At 40.6% G+C, this 14045-nt stretch overlaps 1 protein-coding gene across 11 annotated transcripts in view; it reads right to left on the bottom strand.

The window, feature by feature from the left end:
- The window catches only part of LOC108013786 (uncharacterized), a 477552-nt gene extending 475455 nt beyond the window's left edge, over positions 1–2097 (bottom strand). For 2 of the 11 annotated variants that reach the window (XM_070999388.1, XM_070999387.1), the window contains exon 1: positions 1783–2095. The gene's annotated coding sequence lies outside the window, so the exon portion shown is untranslated. Of the gene's footprint in view, positions 1–1782 lie in introns of all 11 variants that reach the window. The other 9 variants (XM_070999385.1, XM_070999383.1, XM_070999389.1 and 6 more) reach the window with 8 other exon arrangements.
- Positions 2098–14045: the final 11948 nt, after the last annotated feature.

A 14045-nucleotide genomic window follows, 5' to 3' on the forward strand; every position in this document is an offset into this window, starting at 1 on the left:
TAATAACTTTAAAACGTAACTTTTTCAACAACGTGTTGTATGTCAAAAGTTGAGAAATCTCAAGGGCTATAAACTCTTAGGATTTTTCCAAGATCGTAGCTGCCGTTTTTGAGAAATAATAATAAAAACTTAAAAAATGTGAATAAAAAAACTTTTGCTCATTATTTTTAAACGGTGGTATTTAGACAAATCGTATTAGAAAGGCGTACATAGTATTTCGAAATACATTTCTAACCACATATAGCAAAAGCCTGTAGCTTAAGTAGTCTACAAGTTACGGATTTTCCCGCCAAACTGGAGAGTTTTTCCAAAAATGGTAGAACTAAAGTTTCTTATATTAAGCTGTTTAGCATCATCTTTACATAAAGTTTGGATACAACACAAAAAGTTCAATTCTCAGGCAGTGTTAGATGTTCTAAACTGGCGAACGTGGCCATTCTTGTTGATTAATAACTTTAAAACGTAACTTTTTCAACAACGTGTTGTATGTCAAAAGTTAAGAATTCTTAAGAGCTTTACACTTTCAGGATTAAACCAAAATCGTTAGAGCCGTTTTTTAGGAAATAAAAAAAAAATAAGAAAATCTGAATTAAAAAATGTTTGCCCATAATTACGGGTGTTCGAAATGTAACTATTTATAGCTGTTTTCCCGCCAAACTAGAGAGTTTTCCAAAAGTGGTATAACTAAAGTTTCTTATATTAAGTTGTTTAACATCTTAAATTTTTGGGACCTTAAAATGAAGTTTGATAGGAGGGAATCTTAGACGTTCTGAACTGATAAGTGTGGCTATTTTTGTTGGTTAATAACTTTAAAAAGTGGCTTTTTACAACAACGTATCGTATTCAAGGATTAACCTTGTGGATTAACCCAAAATCGATAGAGCCGTTTTTGAGAAATCCAAAAAAGAGCTTAAAAATTCTTAATAAAAAAAATGTGTCCAACATTTTTTACACTGTGGTATTTAGGCAAATAATATTAGAAGGGTGTGCATAGTATTTCGAAATAACTTTCTAACCATATATAGCACAATCCTGTGGCTTGAGTAGTTCACAAGTTACGGGTGTACGAAATTTGGGTATTAAAAGCTGTTTTGCCGCCAAACTAAACAGTTTTTCCCAAAGTGGTAAAACTAAAGTTTTTTATATTAAGCCGTTTAACATCGTCTAGAATTTTTAGGACCCTAAAATTAACATTTGGGACAAACTGACAAACAAACTTAAATTTTCATTTTGAGAAGTCCGTCGAAAACTTGTTTTGCGTATATCTTTTGAACGGAACATCGGATTTTAGCAAATGAGGTGTCATTTGACGCGAATTTTAAGTGAGAATACAACTAGACTAATGAACTTGTGCATTCACTTTTTCACTTTCACCGCTTTTTCCTCCAAATCAATTGATTTTTAAAGTCTTGCTATGCAATCCCATTAGTTTTGGCGATACCTTTCTATTGATGCATCATGTATATGTTTTGATTCCAATTTTTGAGTGAACGTTTTATTTTGATTGAAATAATTTGTATTTCAACAGGTTAATGAGCCTAATTAAAACACACACATACAATACGGGTATAAATATTATGTTTAAACAATGTTCATTAACTTGTTTGTATGCGTAGTCGTAAATCCATACATTTTATTTGTACATAATTCAATATATACATATTAACTGTTTATACATGTACAATGTACATAAGTTGGTGTGTTTTTGAGTATTCGATTATTAACATACAAAACGTTTTACAGGACTTTTTTCTGAAATAGTTGTGAAAAGTGAAAAATTACCTCTGATGGTCGATATTCTTCTGTTTTCTAACTCTAATAGATCTCGCTCAGTATTTAACTTTTAAGATAACGTGTTCTAGTCCTGTCACCATAGTTTTATGTACTTTATAATAAGTCCTCGTTTAACATTTTGTATTTATCGATTGTTTCTTTTGTAAAAGTTGTGGCAAGTTTTCGCGCATGACTCCTAACACTTGGCAAATGATTTCGAACCCATTTGGTCAGACCTTAGCCATACAGTGATAAAAGAACAAGAATTCCTGGAAAAGTATTTTTTTATATACATATATCATTTTTATTAAGGATACTTAAAATTAAAAAAAAAAAACAATATTACTCTGGTTTTAATAAAACAAATTATATTAAAAATAGTGTTAAAAGCTTTTAAGTTTTTTATGAATGGTTTGTGTCCCGGACTAAAAAGCTATCTTTGTTGTTGTCCTGGAGTTCCCCTCCAGTTCCAAATAGAAGATTCACTCGTGAGTCACCTTGTGAATACCTCGGGACATATCAGCTTGCAAGAGTAAAGAACAAATGACACTCTATATAGACGATGGAATAGGATTTCACTTGTTCCTTATACTCATTTGTCGTATGGACTGCCATTTTTTGTTGTTTATTTGTATATTAACCTTTTAGAGCTGTGTATAACCCTTTGCGGCATTTTTATTGGTCCAAAAAATTTCATCCCCCACTTTCGGCTAACGAAACCCATAATTTTACGTACTTTAAACTAAGATCAATGGACAACATCTTAAACTTAATGTAAAACTTACCTGACCTTATTATTTTCACTTTAAGAAACGAGAAAAGTAAATGCTTCGCGCAATTTAAATGGCTTGCTTCCCTTTCACTAACTCAAACAGAATGCGCCAAGTCTTCCTCTCACACCTTCACTTAATTATACCCGTTACTCGTAGAGTAACAGGGTATACTAGATTCGTCGGAAAGTATGTAACAGGCAGAAGGAAGCGTTTCCGACCCCATAAAGTATATATATTCTTGATCAGGATCACTAGCCGAGTCGATCTAGCCATGTCCGTCTGTCCGTCTGTCCGTCTGTCCGTCTGTCCGGATGAACGCTGAGATCTCGGAAACTATGGGAGCTAGGCTATTGAGATTTGGCGTGCAGATTCCTGAGCTTCCTACGCAGCGCAAGTTTGTTTCAGTAGACTGCCACGCCCACTCTAACGCCCACAAACCGCCCAAAACTGTGGCTCCTACAGTTTTGATGCTAGATAGAAAATTTTAACTGAAATGTAATGTTCTCATCAATACCTATCGATTGACCCAAAAAAAAGTTTACCACGCCCACTTTAACGCCCACAAACCGCAAAACCCTGTGACGCCCACAATTTTCATGCTAGATAAAAAATTTTAACTGAAATGTATTGGTCTCGTCAATACCTATCGATTGATCCAAAAAAAAATTTGCCACGCCCACTCTAACGCCCATAACGCTTAAATCTGTATACCGCCGGTAGGTGGCGCATTTTAATCTCGCTTTGCTGCTTGCATATCTCCATTTAGCTGAGTAACGGGTATCTGATAGTCGAGGTACTCGACTATAGCGTTCTCCCTTGTTTCTTTTGTTATCTCTTTGCTGAGACAAATTTCGGCGGAAAAATTTTAGTGGGGCAGCGACATGTGAATGCCCTAATAATTTAGGAGCATTATTGTATTTCGAAAAAAACAACTAATATTGTTTTATGAAAGAAAATAATTTGATTTTAGTAAAATTAAGTAAATTTAAATTACTTATAATGATATGTTATATTATACAATATTATTACAATATAATTTTTAGTTGAGCTATAAATATTTAGTCCGTCAAAAATGATTTAGATATTTAAAACATTTTAATATTAACATTTTTTAAAAATTCATATTGTATTTTTATACCCGCTACTCGTAGAGTAAAAGGGTATACTAGATTCGTCGGAAAGTATAAAACAGGCAGAAGGAAGCGTTTCCGACCCCATAAAGTATATATATTCATGATCAGGATCACTAGCCGAGTCAATCTAGCCATGTCCGTCTGTCCGTCCGGAAGAACGCTGAGATCTCGGAAACTATAAGAGCTAGGCTATTGAGATTTGGCGTGCAGATTCCTGAGCTTCTTACGCAGCGCAAGTTTGTTTCAGCACAGTGTCACTCTAACGCCCACAGGCCGCCCAAAACTGTGGCTCCTACAGTTTTGATGCTAGAATAAAAATGTTAACTGAAATGTATTGTTCTCATCAATACCTATCGATTGACCCAAAAAAAAGTTTGCCACGCTCACTTTAACGCCCACAAACCGCCCAAACCTGTGACGCCCACAATTTTCATGCTAGATAAAATTTTTTTTACTGATATGTATTGGTCTCGTCAATACCTATCGATTGATAAAAGAACGTTTGACACGCCCACTCTAACGCCCATAACGCTGAAATCTGTCTACCGCCGGTAGGTGGCGCATGTTAATCTCGCTTTTCTGCTATCATATCTAAATTTCCCTTTGGTCCCTTTAGCTGAGTAACGGGTATCTGATGGTCGAGGTACTCGACTACAGCGTTCTTCCTTGTTTACTCATGAAGTCGTATATTTTTCGCTTCAGAAAGGGCATAGGGTCAGAAAACAAAAGAAATCAAGTAAAGGGGTGAGAGGAAAACCTGCTGCATTCTGTTTGAGTGATTGAAAGGGAAGCATTCATTTTAATTTTGAGCAGCAGAGTTTCTTTAATCGTTTCTTTAAGTTAAAATAATAATGTCAGGTAAGTGTTACATTAAGTTTAAGATGTTGTGCATTGATCTTAGTTTAAAGTACGTAAATTACGAAGGTATTTAATGGGTTCCGTTAGCCGAAAGCGGATGATGAAATGTTTTTTGCCAATAAAAATCCCGAAAAGGGTTATACACAGCTCTAAAAGGTAAATATACAAAAAACAAATTTTATGAACATATGCCCATACCTTTTTTCAGGAGCGTTGGCCAAGGATTCGGAGGACCCGGACAAATGTTTAAGGAAGGCGATGACCAAAGTAAAAATCAAATTAACGGAACTTAAAACAAGGAAGAGCACTATAGTCGAGTACCTCGACTATCAGATACCGGTCACTCAGCTAATGGGGCCAAAGCGAGACTGAAATGCGCCACCTACCCGTGATCTCAATATATGGTTGTATGGCCAGACAGATTTAAGCGTTATGCGCGTTAGAACGGGCGTTGCAAACTTTTTTTTGAATCAGTCGATAGGTATTGACGAGACCAATACATTTTAGTTAAAATATTTTATCTAACTTAAAAATTGTGGGCGCCACAGTTTTGGGCGGCTTGTGGGCGTGGCACATTGCTGCGCAGAAATCTCAGGAATCTGCATGCCTAATCCCTATAGTTTCCGAGAGCTCAGCGTTCATACGGACAGACGGACAGACAGACATGGCTAGATCGACTCGGCTAGTGATCCTGATCAAGAATATATATGCTTTATGGGGTTCGAAACGCTTCATTCTGCCTGTTACATACTTTCCGACGAATTTAGTACACCCTTTTACTCTACGAGTAACGGGTATAACTAGTCTCACTAACAATAACTGTCCTTTAACAGAAAACATACACAACAGCATTTAATTTAAATAAATTTAAAAGCTTATAAGAATATATGTATCTTAAATTCTATATTTTCAAATTGGAAATATTCTAAAATTCACAAGTGATTTTACGTGGGACGTGTCACTTGCAGGAGGTTTCATAAGTGAAAACTCATCGGAAATGTTATGAATTTCACAAGTGTCACCGGCAAGTGACACGCCAAACTACAAATGAGTATAGGGAACAAGTAAAATCCCAAATGGCTTCGAAAAATTTTCATTTGAATTTTCACTTGCGAAAAAGCGGACATACAATTGTCTATATGGAGTGTCATTTGTTTAACACCCGTGCAAGGTGACATGACGCGCGGTATTCACAAGGTGATTCACAAGTGAAACTTTTTTTTTGGAACTGAAGAGTATACTTCGTTGTATAAAAAATTCTAAAATTGGCACTCAATAGTAACACATTGACACCTTAATAGGGGCACAATTTTGAAGGTTTTTTTTTGGGGTGTACCCTTTATAAAGCGCAAAAAATCCGACTATATAATTTTTACATCTTGAGTAAAAAGTAGAAACGACTTTTTTAAAATTTTATTATTAAAATGTTTTAAATATTTAAATCATTTTAACGGACTACATTTCTATATCAAAACTAAAAACTATATTGTAATAATTATGTATAATACTTAAACATAGCATTATAAATAAATTCAATTTACTTAATTTTACTGTTATCAAAAAATTTACTTTTATATGCAATAATGCTCCTAAAAGATTAGGGCATTCACATGTCCATTAAAACTGTAGGAGCCACAGATTTAGGCGGCTTGTGGGTGTAAGAGTCGGCGTGGCACGCTGCGAAACAAACTTGCGCTGCGCAGGAATCAGTAGAATCTGCATACCTAATCCCAGTATTGTAGCTTTTATAATATCCGAGATCACAGTGCTCATACGTACAGACCAACAGACGGACATGACTAGTATCCTCATCAGGAATACGAGTATATGTACTTAATGGGGTCGGATACGCTTCCTTCTACCTGTTATATACCTTCGGACGAATCTAGTATTCCTTTTTACTTTACGAGTAACGGGTGTAAATATTCATAATCATAACGCAAGCAATTTAACATTTTTAAGGAAGTTTTATAAATTATATTAAGTATTTTGAATTGCAGCGTGCCGAATGTAAATAATTTAGAAATTGCATTTATTTAGTAGATCATATAATACATTTTCGTCACAAAAGCTTATGTCAGAACTTTTGTTTGTTGAAGGTGCGATCGTCCCAAGATTTTTATCTTGCTAAAAGGTGTATTTGTTTGATTTTCTATACCGTTATACTCCCCGTCAGACTCCAACAAGCCGTCTTGCTTCAGTAAAGAGCTGACTCACCCAAGAAATAAGAAGTCCAGCCTTTATACGAAATACAAAGATACTGGTTTTCAATCTATAAATTCTAGATAATTAAGTGCTCGGTCTAGTTTTATGGTGCTAAACTCTCTGTGTTACAAAAACTATTTAATTCGTTGTAAAGTCCAATTCTTTCGAAATCCGAAAAAGTTTTATAATTTAGTCAACACTAAACGTAAATCTACCAATTATCCTTCCTCGTTATATTTTGAAAATTTATCAGACCGATCTTTTTGCCAAGTTGTTTCAAACGACATATTCTACTTTATCTCACTCTTCACAACCTTATTCTTACAGTGTATCCTGGTCTAATTTAATATTCTGTTCCACCTTAAATAAAAAGCTCTTTGCTGTTGATCTTCTTCTTCCAAGTGGAGGAATTACGGAACGCTTTTCGGGAGACGCACTCGGTGATCGTTAATTTGGATGGATTTAGTGATTAAAGTTACGCCACGAAGAATTTCCAATCAGAATTGGAGGAGCGTTATATGGACGCTTATCTCGCCGAAGACTTTTACAGGCTTGGACCAGAAAATACTACGCCGACAGCAGCCGCCGGGAGCGCCGACCTGGAGTTGCGAGTAAACATGCCGCAAATGTCGGTGCCTAAATTTTCCGGTGCGTGCGTGGACTGGCCAGGCTACTACGATGCCTTCACAAGTCTAAAACATAAAACAATAATCTGAGCAATGTCCAAAGATTGCACTTTCTCAAGGAGTCGTTGCCCATCAGTCATGATAATGACATTCGCCAAATGCAGCTCACAGATGTAAATTATGCAGTGGCTTGGGGAATGATGATCAAAAGGTACAACAATCATCTACTCGTTTTCTCACACCATATGAACGCAATCTATGCGTTGCCCAGATTTCAAAAGGACAGCACCGATTCTTTGCAGTCGATGCTAAGCACGGTCAATGCTTGCCTAGCTGCCTTCCGCCGCGTTTAAGCCTTGGACGGGGAATCGCAGCACTGGTTGGCGCGTTACGTGGCATCGAAGCTGCCCAAGGAGACCCACAACGCTTGGGAGCACTACAAAAGAAGCTCTTCAACGGTTCCATCTTATAGGATTTTGGAATCATTTCTGAACGATCGGCTAGTCATAATGAATTCGATTGAGAATCGAAGCTCGTCGTACGACTCCAATGCTGGCCCAAGTTCAACAGTCCCGACCAAACGCGTGCGGGTGCAAAATGCACAGGAGCACTCAAAGCGTTCGGAAAACTCTTGTTATCACTGTGGCGGCGACCACATCCTGCGTCGCTGTCCACCTTTCTTGGCGCTGGACTGTTACAAGCGCAAGGATATAGTCAGCAGGGCTAAATTATGCGAAATTGCTTGAGTAAGTCGCATGATCTGTCTCGCTGCACCAGCAACCAAAACTGCCAGGTTTGCGGTCAGCGCCATCTTACCAGCCTTCGAACCACGTCCAATCGCATCCTGCCCGGCCGCCGACACATCAAGATCCACACGCATCTTACAGATGTCATTCGGCGACGTCATCCAACCTTTTCTCAAAAAATGTACTTCTCTCTACGGGTCGTATTATGGTACGAAACCCGACCAACGGCCTGCAAGCAGTAATAAACGCTCTCGACGATCAAGGATCTGAGGCAACTATAGTATCTGAAAACGTAATTCAGTCCCTTCATTTAAAACGATCTGCCGCCAGGGCATCCATTTTTGGGGTAGGTCAAGAGGGCGTTCGTCGTTGCAAGTATACGGTCAACTTTGAAATCAACATTATTATTAATTCCACTTTTTCTTTAGATGTTGATTCCGCATATGTGCTCAATTCCGTAACATCCTGCCTACCCAGTCTCAGCTTTTCGCCGAAGCGATGGGATCACATCCAAGGGCTCCCGTTGGCAGATCCAAATTATTACCGATCGAAACGAGTTGAGCTCATCTTGAGAGTGGACCTCTTGGCACAAATCATGCTGCAAGATACGAAGATTGGATTGCCCGACGAGCCCATACTTTTGGATGGATACTATCTGGACGAGCAGAAGGAGTTAGAAAATCTTCCGAGCTACGCTGTCATCAAGTAGCTTTGGCCACTGAATCATTGCTCAAGCGATTCTGCAAAGTCGAGTCGGTTCCTGACCGCTCTACATAAACGGAGGAGGATATGTGGTGCGAAGCATTTTTCAAGGAAACTCATGCGCGTCTATCGGATGGCCGCTACGTAGTACCATTGCCCTTTAAAACATATTTGGATACAAGAATCGTATTGGGGAGATCTCATCAAATGGTGCTGAATCGATTTATGCAATTGGACAGGCGTCTGTCGAACAATCCTGAGCGTTGGGAAAAATATGTGGAGGATATCGAGGAGTACTTTTCGCTTGAGCAAATAGCGACTGCTGTAGGCAGTGAGAGCAGTCTATTGAAGCGCATGTAGCTTCATTCGTACTCCCGCACCATGCGGTCTTCAAGGAGGAACTCCATTCGACCAAACAAAATCGTATTCGATGCCTCCTCCGCAACTAGTAACGGGAGATCATTGAACGACTTACTTTGTATCGGACCCACTTTGCAGAACGACATGTCATCGGTTATACTTAATTGGCAGAAAAATCGTTTTGTTTTCACGGCGGATATACAGAAGCTGTATCGCTGTATAGACGTTCACCCAGAAGATGCACAGTATCAGCGGATTTTTATGGCGGGCGGCGGATGGAGCCATCAACGTTTATGCATAATCGACATTAACCTTTGGGACAGCTTCAGCGCCGCTTACAGCTATCAGAGTTATTCAACAGCTGTTCATTCCCTAAGGCGGAGGAGGTGCTGATGAACGAAATATATGTAGACGAAATTCTTTCTGGAGGACATACTATAGGTGAGGCAGAGGGTTTCAGGTATCGGGTGCTATAAAATCCGCGCACATGGAGTTGCGAAAGTGGGCCAGCAACGATTCGAGACTTTTGCTCTCGATTCCGTCAGAGTACCATTGCAATCAGACCCTGTTAAGTTGGGACACTACTGATCATATAAATGCTCTAGGAAATAAAGCCTGTTTTAAGTTCCGGATCAACTTCGAGATTCCAGGCAGCTCCACGAAGAGGATGATCTTGTCCAGTAGGTTGTTTGACCCGCTGGGTCTCATTGCGCCGGTCATCATCTCGGTAAAGATAATATTGAAGGAGGTTTCCATGGCCAAGACAAGGCATGCAGATGGCACGCAGGCGGTTCTGGACTGGGACGATGCGGTTCCTGATAATATCGCGGAGCGATGGCGGGAATTTCGAAACAACTTGCTGAGGATCGGCGAGATAAGCATAGATCGGTGGATCCTTTACACCCCCTCTTCAATATCCTAGGTGCAGATGCATGCGTCTTGCGACGGATCTTCCAAATCTTATGCAGCTGCTGTGTGCCTGAGGGTAGAGCATCAGGACGGAAGGTGCTGAACATCTCCGATGGCTGCAAAATCAAAGGTCATTCCCGCGAAGCCCTTAACTATACTTCGAACAGAGGTATAGAGAACAGAGACTTTCTATTGGACGGATGCTACAATTTTGCTGCACTGGTTACATGGAGACGTCAATAGATGGAAGACCTTTGTCGCGAGTAGAGTCGCCTTCGTTTAGGATCATTCCTCGCCAGTTCAGTGGAGACACGTGGGCACTACCGAGAATCCAGCGGACTGCGCTACACGAGGTCTCACTCCCAACGAGCTAAAGGACTTCGAGCTGTGGTGGCGGGGGCCAGAGTGCCTTGTACGCAATCAAGGCTGTTGGCCATCGACAGATTTCGGAAAAATGGGCATTAACGACGCCGCATTAGAGGCAAAGTGGGCCAAAATTCGCGTTCACCATGCAGTTCCGCAGCCGTCGTTTCTTGAGAGACTTTCTACACTCAGCCAGGCTTTACGAGTCACAGGCTACATCATGCGTTTCAAGGACAACGCGTCCGGCAAGGTAGAGAGACGCTTTGGGCCATTAAGTATTGAGGAGCTCGACTACTCTTTATTAGCCGTCGTACGGATCCTACAGCGCGAATCCTTCGCAACCGACTTGTCTGCAGTAAAGAACTCCAAACGGTTGCCCTCGTGAAGCAAGTTATTAAATTTGTCGCCGATATTAGGGGAAGGCATCTTGCGGGTGAGGGGACGACTTCGCCATTCTAGTTTGTCGCACGAACGTCGTCATTCGATAATCATGCCAAGTTCTCATAATTTTACCGAATTAGTAACACGCTAATAACGCTGCACGGAGGTGCGCAGTTGACTTTGGCACACACACGTCAGCGATTTTGGATCCTCACAGGAAGGCAAGCAGTACGAAGGATTATACGGAAACGCGTTCGCTGCTTCAGAACGCGACCTACTACTACGGCTCAGCTAATGGGAGACTTGCCCGTTCATCGAGTCAACCCTCCTAGTCGACCATTCATTGTCACAGGTGTCGAATACACAGGCGCAATAGAGATAAAAGCTGCGCGTCTACGAGGCACGAGCTTTTACATTTGTCTCGCTGTGTACATTTGTCTCGCAACAAAGGCGGTGCATTTGGAGGTGGCATTTTTTACTGGCTCTGGTCAGGTTCACCGGGCGACGAGGAATGATTCAGCACCTTTACAGTGACAACGGTACCAACTTTGTGGGTGCAGACAATGTGATGAAGACGGTGTACGCTCAGCATCATGCGGATTTCGAGAAGCTCATCGCCCCCAAGCTTGCTAAGCAGCGCACAACGTGGCACTTCAATCCTCCTCTGTCACATAACTTCGGTGGGCTTTGGGAGGACAATGTAAAGTCGGTTAAACACCATCTAAAGAGAGTTGTTGCAGATCGACGGCCTACCTACGAAGAGTAGTCTACGGTGCTCGTACGCATAGAAGCGTGTCTCACTCAAAGCCGCTTTGCCCTCTCACAGCTGACCCGGACGATCAAGAAGTGCTCAACCCCGCGCACTTCCTCATCGGAGACTCAATGCTGGCGCCGCCGGAAAGTCAGCCACAACCCAGATCCTTCGCAGAGCAGTTCCTCATCCGTAACAAAGCTCTGTCCTCTGCCGACTCGGACTTAGGCGCACTCACTCGTTCCCCTCGATTTATAGACTGTAACTTGCGCACACATCTTGCTCTCATCTCTCCATATTAGATACCGAGGACACGCATCCGAGCTAGCTTATCATCACCACAGTCTGGAGGACCAGGACAAGCGAGGATGTCTCATGCTAGGTCTAGTATTGGCGGGCGGCAAGTTCAGTCTACTGCTTGTCCCGATAGTTTGAGAGCGACCCGATCTGGAATCTGGAATCTGAATAATTATAACGCTTTGAATTTACTCTCTTGTGTTTGTCTTTGCCTGGGAACCTTTCTTACAATGACCCCTCGTTGACCTAATACAAGGGGGCACAACTATACAACTCTGTTAATCACGCTCTTCTGGTTAGAAAACTGGTTTTATTAGGGTTCCCTGTTGATCTTTTGAGATGGATCATAGGTTATCTGAATTGCAGAACACATAGATTACTTTTTAAAAATTCTCTCTCCCGTCTACTCCACGTGACCTCCATTGTCCCACAAGGGAACCACCTGGGGCCACTACTCTTTACTTTATTTATAAATGACCTTCCATCAGTTATAACTCATTCTCATGTATTAATGTACAGAGATGATGTTAAATTATGCCTGCAGTACAAGGATACTTCTGCCAATCCGATTTGAATAATTTTCAAACATGAAGCTCTGACAATTTACTGTGTTTAAATGGCTCTGATTGTAAGGTAAGGACTTTTTGTCGTATCAATCAATATGCGACATACACGCTGTATGAGGGCTCATTAGATAGAATAACTCTAGTAAACGATATTGGTGTTTTGTTGGACCCAAGACCTTGCTTACGCAGCTCCCCAGTCCTGAAAGCTGGTTGTCATCCCTTCTGGAGACCATGGCCAATATCTCATTGTATGTTTTTCCCCTTGCAGTGACGATGACAGCATCCGGGCGATGGGTACGAGGTGGGGGTTGCGCCTGAGGTTCTCTTCTTTGCCTTCGTTTTGTGTGGAGGCGCTGCTTGGTCCCGTCCGCTGGCTGTTTCGATTTCTGGCTCCAAAGGATCGTTTTGGTTTCTGACATCCTTTTTCTAGAACTTCTAAGTGTGCTGCTCCGCCACCTGCTCATTCTCTTTCTCACCGTACGCAATGATGCATTGCCGGTTTTTAATTTTCAACAGCTTCGTCTTCATCGAAACCCCTATGTAACGATCCTTTTTGTCGTTAACTGCGCTGAGGACTTCGTCCAGAATTGTGTCGAGTTGCGCGATGTTGTTGTGGCAATTTGGTTGAACAAGTTCGTAATGAAAATTAAAAAAAATACGCTATTATCTTAGCGCTCCTTGAGTCGATTTAATGCCTTAGAGTAGAAATATTCCATCACTTGATTCGTCCTTGCTACTTTAAGTTCTGGTCCCTACAAACAGTTCAACAAATAATTGAATTATGAATATATAAATATATGAATGCGCTCTCAAGACTCTTGTAGTTTCTGTAGGTACCGTCAAAGCTTAGAAATTTTAAGCTCGGTGTTTAAACTTGTGTTGAGAAAACTTGTGGTGACTAGGGCGCCGTTGCCTATTGATAAGTGATCTTAATTTTCTTTTAGTTTCAACAAATATGATTTCACCATCGGCCCATCCGTCGCCGACAAAATCTAGCTCTTCGATTCTAGTTTGCAGCTGAGATAGGTGCCGAAAGTATGACTAAAGAATTTGCACTTTGTAGTCTAGAGATTCCGATGTTTCCCTTGAGTTGGTCTCTACGCGGTCAGCTAGTCGTTTGATTGTTGTCCTTTAAGTTTGAACGTTGTTGCCACAAAGAAGGTAGCATGTTGGTAGGAAGGTAGCTTGTTTTTTAAACTCATGGCTTTGAGCGTAATTATACCTTTTACGCCTACTTTTTAATAGAGGTCTAGAATTCGAAAAACAAAAGTTCTGCTAAGGGAAATCAATACCTTGAGCAGCGATAAAGCGTACGCATGTATTATTTTTCAGCTGTATGCGGCTTATGAAAAAGGGATTTTTGAAGACTATGCACTTTGATTTCGTTTTTTTTTATATTCGCAATTTTATTTATTTTTATTTATTTTCTATTTAAGGCTTGAAAATCGGGGTTAGGTTAGGTAATTTGGGTTGGTTGGTTTTTTTGTTAGCTGTATTTTGTCCTGCGGTTGCAGCATATCACAAATGATTTGAAGATCAAAGAAAGATGGTGGGTGTAGCTTCAAGTGGGGCACGCTCTAGTTCCGGCTCTTGTTTTCGTTG

Source organism: Drosophila suzukii, unplaced genomic scaffold (genome assembly GCF_043229965.1).
Source record: "Drosophila suzukii unplaced genomic scaffold, CBGP_Dsuzu_IsoJpt1.0 scf_7, whole genome shotgun sequence".
NCBI classification, from domain to species: Eukaryota; Metazoa; Arthropoda; class Insecta; order Diptera; family Drosophilidae; genus Drosophila; species Drosophila suzukii.